The sequence below is a fragment of the Rhinichthys klamathensis genome, unplaced genomic scaffold (genome assembly GCF_029890125.1).
Source record: "Rhinichthys klamathensis goyatoka isolate OS25496 unplaced genomic scaffold, OSU_Roscu_1.1 h1tg000366l_1, whole genome shotgun sequence".
NCBI classification, from domain to species: domain Eukaryota; kingdom Metazoa; phylum Chordata; class Actinopteri; order Cypriniformes; family Leuciscidae; genus Rhinichthys; species Rhinichthys klamathensis.
This window is the reverse complement of record NW_026606875.1, coordinates 1159637-1165834: the sequence shown is the minus strand read 5'-3', so window position 1 is coordinate 1165834 and position 6198 is coordinate 1159637. Positions and strand designations below refer to the sequence as shown.

Here is a 6198-nt window from a genome sequence, read left to right as displayed (position 1 = left end):
AGATGGAGATGAAGATGCAGAGGAGATGGAGATGAAGATGCAGAGGAGATGGAGATGAAGATGGAGAGGAGATGAAGATGGAGAGGAGATGGAGATGAAGATGAAGATGAAGATGCAGAGGAGATGAAGATGGAGAGGAGATGGAGATGGAGATGGAGAGGAGATGGAGAGGAGATGGAGATGCAGAGGAGATGAAGATGGAGAGGAGATGAAGATGAAGATGCAGAGGAGATGAAGATGGAGATGAAGATGGAGAGGAGATGGAGATGGAGAGGAGATGGAGATGCAGAGGAGATGAAGATGGAGAGGAGATGGAGATGAAGATGCAGAGGAGATGGAGATGGAGAGGAGATGGAGATGCAGAGGAGATGAAGATGAAGATGCAGAGGAGATGAAGATGGAGATGGAGAGGAGATGTAGAGGAGATGAAGATGGAGATGGAGATGGAGAGGAGATGAAGATGGAGATGGAGAGGAGATGTAGAGGAGATGAAGATGGAGATGGAGATGGAGATGGAGATGCAGAGGAGATGAAGATGGAGAGGAGATGGAGATGAAGATGCAGAGGAGATGGAGATGGAGAGGAGATGGAGATGGAGATGCAGAGGAGATGAAGATGGAGATGCAGAGGAGATGAAGATGGAGATGGAGAGGAGATGTAGAGGAGATGAAGATGGAGATGGAGATGGAGAGGAGATGGAGATGGAGAGGAGATGGAGATGCAGAGGAGATGAAGATGGAGATGGAGAGGAGATGAAGATGGAGATGGAGAGGAGATGTAGAGGAGATGAAGATGGAGATGGAGATGGAGAGGAGATGGAGATGGAGAGGAGATGGAGATGCAGAGGAGATGAAGATGGAGATGGAGAGGAGATGAAGATGGAGATGGAGAGGAGATGTAGAGGAGATGAAGATGGAGATGAAGATGGAGAGGAGATGGAGATGAAGATGCAGAGGAGATGGAGATGGAGAGGAGATGGAGATGCAGAGGAGATGGAGATGGAGAGGAGATGGAGATGCAGAGGAGATGAAGATGGAGATGCAGAGGAGATGAAGATGGAGATGGAGAGGAGATGTAGAGGAGATGAAGATGGAGATGGAGATGGAGAGGAGAGGAGATGGAGATGAAGATGAAGATGAAGATGGAGAGGAGATGGAGATGAAGATGGAGATGGAGATGAAGATGAAGATGCAGAGGAGATGGAGATGAAGATGAAGATGCAGAGGAGATGAAGATGGAGAGGAGATGGAGATGGAGAGGAGATGGAGATGCAGAGGAGATGAAGATGGAGATGGAGAGGAGATGGAGATGCAGAGGAGATGAAGATGGAGATGGAGAGGAGATGAAGATGGAGATGGAGATGAAGATGAAGATGCAGAGGAGATGGAGATGAAGATGAAGATGCAGAGGAGATGAAGATGGAGAGGAGATGGAGATGGAGATGGAGAGGAGATGGAGATGCAGAGGAGATGAAGATGGAGATGGAGAGGAGATGGAGATGCAGAGGAGATGAAGATGGAGATGGAGATGAAGATGAAGATGGAGAGGAGATGGAGATGGAGAGGAGATGGAGATGCAGAGGAGATGAAGATGGAGATGGAGAGGAGATGGAGATGCAGAGGAGATGAAGATGGAGATGGAGAGGAGATGGAGATGAAGATGAAGATGCAGAGGAGATGGAGATGAAGATGAAGATGCAGAGGAGATGAAGATGGAGAGGAGATGGAGAGGAGATGGAGATGCAGAGGAGATGAAGATGGAGATGGAGAGGAGATGGAGATGCAGAGGAGATGAAGATGGAGAGGAGATGGAGATGCAGAGGAGATGAAGATGGAGATGGAGAGGAGATGAAGATGGAGATGGAGAGGAGATGGAGATGCAGAGGAGATGAAGATGGAGATGGAGAGGAGATGGAGATGCAGAGGAGATGAAGATGGAGATGGAGATGAAGATGAAGATGGAGAGGAGATGGAGATGAAGATGGAGAGGAGATGGAGATGGAGAGGAGATGGAGATGGCCCTGAGCCTGAATGCTGGAAGGCCAATGGCTGAGGCAATTCCTGGAGGGACTTCATCAGAGCCAGTCACTCCCGAAGATTCAAGTGCCTTCATAAAATGTATAAGAGGTCTACATATGTGTTATTTTTTATATAGGCTGTTTTTGATATTTCCATATATTTTACTTTGGGTTGGGTTTTTTGTTGCTCCCAACCGATTCTGGTGGTAATATCTGTCTTTTGGAGCCTCCTGTCCCAACAGAACCCCAGACAGTTGTAAGTAGCCTACTCAATACACCAGACAGAAATTATGACAAATAGTATTATAAAATGTGCTCAATCAAATGCTCATCTTCACAGGACGATGGGGATGAAGAAACCACAGAGAGGCCTACTAGGAAATGTTAATATTATGTGTCTACACATCAAACAATCTACACATTCAAATTTCTTCACATTATTTATGTAGAGTAGCCTATAGAATCTAAGTTTATTTCTAAGTATAAACGGATATTCTTATCTCTCCCCCCGTCCCCAGAGTGTGGAAGAACAGCAGGAGAAGGTCCATCAGCTTCTGGTGCACAGATAAACACAGTTCAGTGATTTTCAGTGAATGCCACAGTTTAATTCTGTAGAATGTGTTTAGAACTACATGATGTAACTCTAATCTACTGTATTTTCAGTTGCCAGTTAAGAAGTTATATAGACTTCATCTTATTAAAAAAATTGGAGAAAAAAAAAACAGCAATGAATAAATGTACCGAAAGAATGAATGAGGTGTTTAAACACCGCTTCCTCTTTAAAAAAGGGGAGGAGACCGAAATAAACTCTGGGTTTACGGAAGTAAACCTGCTCCCAACCAGGTTAGGTTCACAGAGTAAGTTACCATGGTAACTGACTCTGAGTATAAGTTACCTCTCTTTCAGAAACGGGCTTGACTTACCCTGCTTTTTCAGGTTTGACATACCTCTCATTCTGAAACAGAACACCCAGAGTTTCCCTCATTTCAGGGTTAACATACTCAGAGTTTTCACTTAACCTCCTTTCTGAAACAGGCCCCGGGTGGACATTTTTGTTTTTAAATAAATGGTTAAATTGATTTACCAGAGCTTGAACAAAATCATATTTATGTTTTACTTTTACTTCACTCTATCATGACTACACAAAAATTCCTTTTAAAACCTGTGTTATTTTCTACATTTGATGATGGCCATAATGCACTGAATAGCAGGAATGACCCGTAACTAGCGGTGAAGCCTCTGCACATGTTCTCCTCACTCTAGGGTTCCTGGGGAAGATACATGCATCCTTGTACATAAATAGAAGCACAGTTTTCATTTATTTATTTGAATAGCATTTCAGGATACTGTGAGTCATGTACAAAAAATGTATTGTTCTTATGAATGAAGAATGAGTGCTTTCCTGATACACTTGAACACACAAAAATCCTGTTCGTTTTCTTCTCTGCATTTCTCCTTTGCTCAAGCTCGTTTCCTTTCTAATAAACATGCCATTGTATATAACTACTGCAAATATTTTAGTCTCTGACGAATTGCTTTTGCTCTTATTGTAACTCGCTTTGGATAAAGCGTCTGTAAATGTAGACATTCTCAATCCATGAAGGACATTCATGCTTATCTTCAATGATTAACCTTTGTCTTTATGAGTCACACACACGTTTGACGTTTCACCATTATTATTTCTCCATATGACGTAGCACACAGTGTTTTCATAACTTTCTTGATCAAGGACAGTGGAGTTACTTTTTAAATGTAGGAGGAGTAAGATTTCAACCCACAACCTATTGGTTCTGTCCATGTCTTTAACCACTCCGTCTCCACATATAATCCTTTTTAATCTTTTTCGCGTTATTAAGCACATTGTTATATTCTATTTCATCCTAATTTTTTGATTCGGCTGAAAATGACGAGGTCCCACCGAGATTTGAACTCGGATCGCTGGATTCAAAGTCCAGAGTGCTAACCATTACACCATGGGACCGGCGAAATTCATGAAAAAGTTTTTTTAATACGTCTACACTTTTAATATAATTAAAGAACCTAACATTACAGCAGCTGTTTTAGCAAATATAATATGCAGATTACGACTTGCCTGTTATTTTCTCATCATAAAGTACTTGAGATAAATACATAATAATAATAATAATATATATATATATATATATATATATATATATATATATATATATATATATGTATATAAATAATTATAATGTTTAACTACTGGTGGTATGATACAGCAATGGTTACCAACATTTTTCCAAATATCTTTTGAGTTCAGCAGAAGAAAGAAACTAATGCAGGGTTACAACAACACGAGGGTGTGTAAATGATGACTTTTCATTTTTGGGTGTACTGTCCCTTTAAGGGAAGATTATTTCATACGTTACTTTTTGAACATTCTTAAACAAGGCCTACATTTGACGAACGTCCATCTAAAATATATTACAAAACAGATTTTTCCATGTTTTCTCTGACGTTTTGAGAACGTTATTAAAGACCAAACGCACGAGCGTTCTGTTAACATGACTGGAATAACGTTTCTGGGATGGAAGGCCTCGTTTAAAACACAAGAGCTTCACCACCTTCAGCACTGCATGTTTTATGCTTCATTATATTATTCATAAACTGTGATTACAACATCCCTCAATAATTCATCTCAAACGCCTGCTTTATCTGAGGTGAAAAGACAAGCTTGAAGAGTGTGAACGACCGTGAGGAGATGTTTAATAATGGACAGGCTTCACTCTTAAAAATAAAAGTCTCAATATTAACAACCTTTCCATTCGACAAAAGGTTCTTATAATTATTTAAATGCTCTCCACACTAAGAATTTATATTTATTTTTTTAAGAACTGATCACTGAAAGGTTCTTTGCGCAACAACAACAAAAAAAACATTGAAAGCTTTATTTTATATTATAAAATATAAAATGTTTTTATATTGAAAACGTTATATTTTTATCACACTGCTGTATGGACTCAGCTTTACTAGCACTGAAACACTGGAATCTTCTTAAGAGGATTTGCTGTGTTTTCTGTCAAGATGTTTTCTCAGTTATGTCTTTATTTATTCATATCATGATGTCATAAGTCAGCAGCCCAGTGTGCGCTAGTGTCTGCTAACACCACTAGATGGCAGTATAGATGAGAACATCACCACGTGTCTGGATCCTAATGTCTATGGTCTGGAAACTGGAACAATCGGGACCCGGAGATGAAATCAGGAACTTTCATTCAACTCAACCTGGAAATAATAGGGTAAGTAGCAGTGCTGGGAGAAACGAAGCTTTTCGAAACTTTAATTCAATTGAATCAATTGTTCGCAAAAATGATTCACTGTTTCGAATCGTTCGGAAACGCCACACGCTGGTCAGAACTGAGTAAATGCAGTGCAAACTAAACAATTACAAGTGTTTTATTGAAAGTGCAATCTATTAAATACAATGATCAAATTGTCTGATAACATTAAATATGGTGTCTCTATAATATGTGTTATTTTTTATTAAATATCAGGGCTTGTTTTGTGAGTTTGGTTAATCATGCCAAGAGACTTTTAACTACAACTCTTCCTTTTTATTATTCAATCAAATGTGGCATTACATACTCATTTATCAAATGAGTGGTCTACTAATTTATCAAACTGACCCGAAATCAACTCATGATTCACAGAGATGAGAGATCATCGCCCCCTAGCGGCGAACCAATGGCATTGCCAGACAGTAATGACGTAACAAAGCCTCGTTTACTGAAATCGAACTCCGAATCACTGATTCGAAACAAATGATTCGCAAAGGTTTCGAAGCTTCTGGAAACAGTTCGCCCATCCCAGATACTTAACATGTGTGTTATATCTAGAGACACATGCTGTATTGTTTTCCCAGGGCAACTAACACAAGTATTTTCTAAAAATTGTTTGCTTATGCGAGCGTTAGAGAAAAGATTAAGGGAATGTTCCATTTTAGAATTTGCAAACATTATCAGAACGTTAATTTTTTGATGTATTAACTTTTACAAAATGTTAGACGAATTATATAGCCTACCGACTTAAACGTTTATGACAAAAAAAAAAAGAAAAAGTAACATGAACAATGTTTTGTGCAAATTTTTGAGAACGGTTTTAAAGACCAGACAACTTTAAATACACGTTTGTTTATGTCACTGAAAGAACGTTTGTTTATA

The 6198-nt window shown here is 39.5% G+C and overlaps 1 non-coding gene across 1 annotated transcript; it reads right to left on the bottom strand.

Moving 5' to 3' along the window:
* Nucleotides 1-3926: 3926 nt before the first annotated feature.
* Nucleotides 3927-3998, bottom strand: trnaq-uug (transfer RNA glutamine (anticodon UUG)). The gene has a single exon. It is a non-coding gene; the product is annotated as a tRNA-Gln (tRNA).
* Between the last annotated feature and the right edge of the window lie 2200 nt (nt 3999-6198).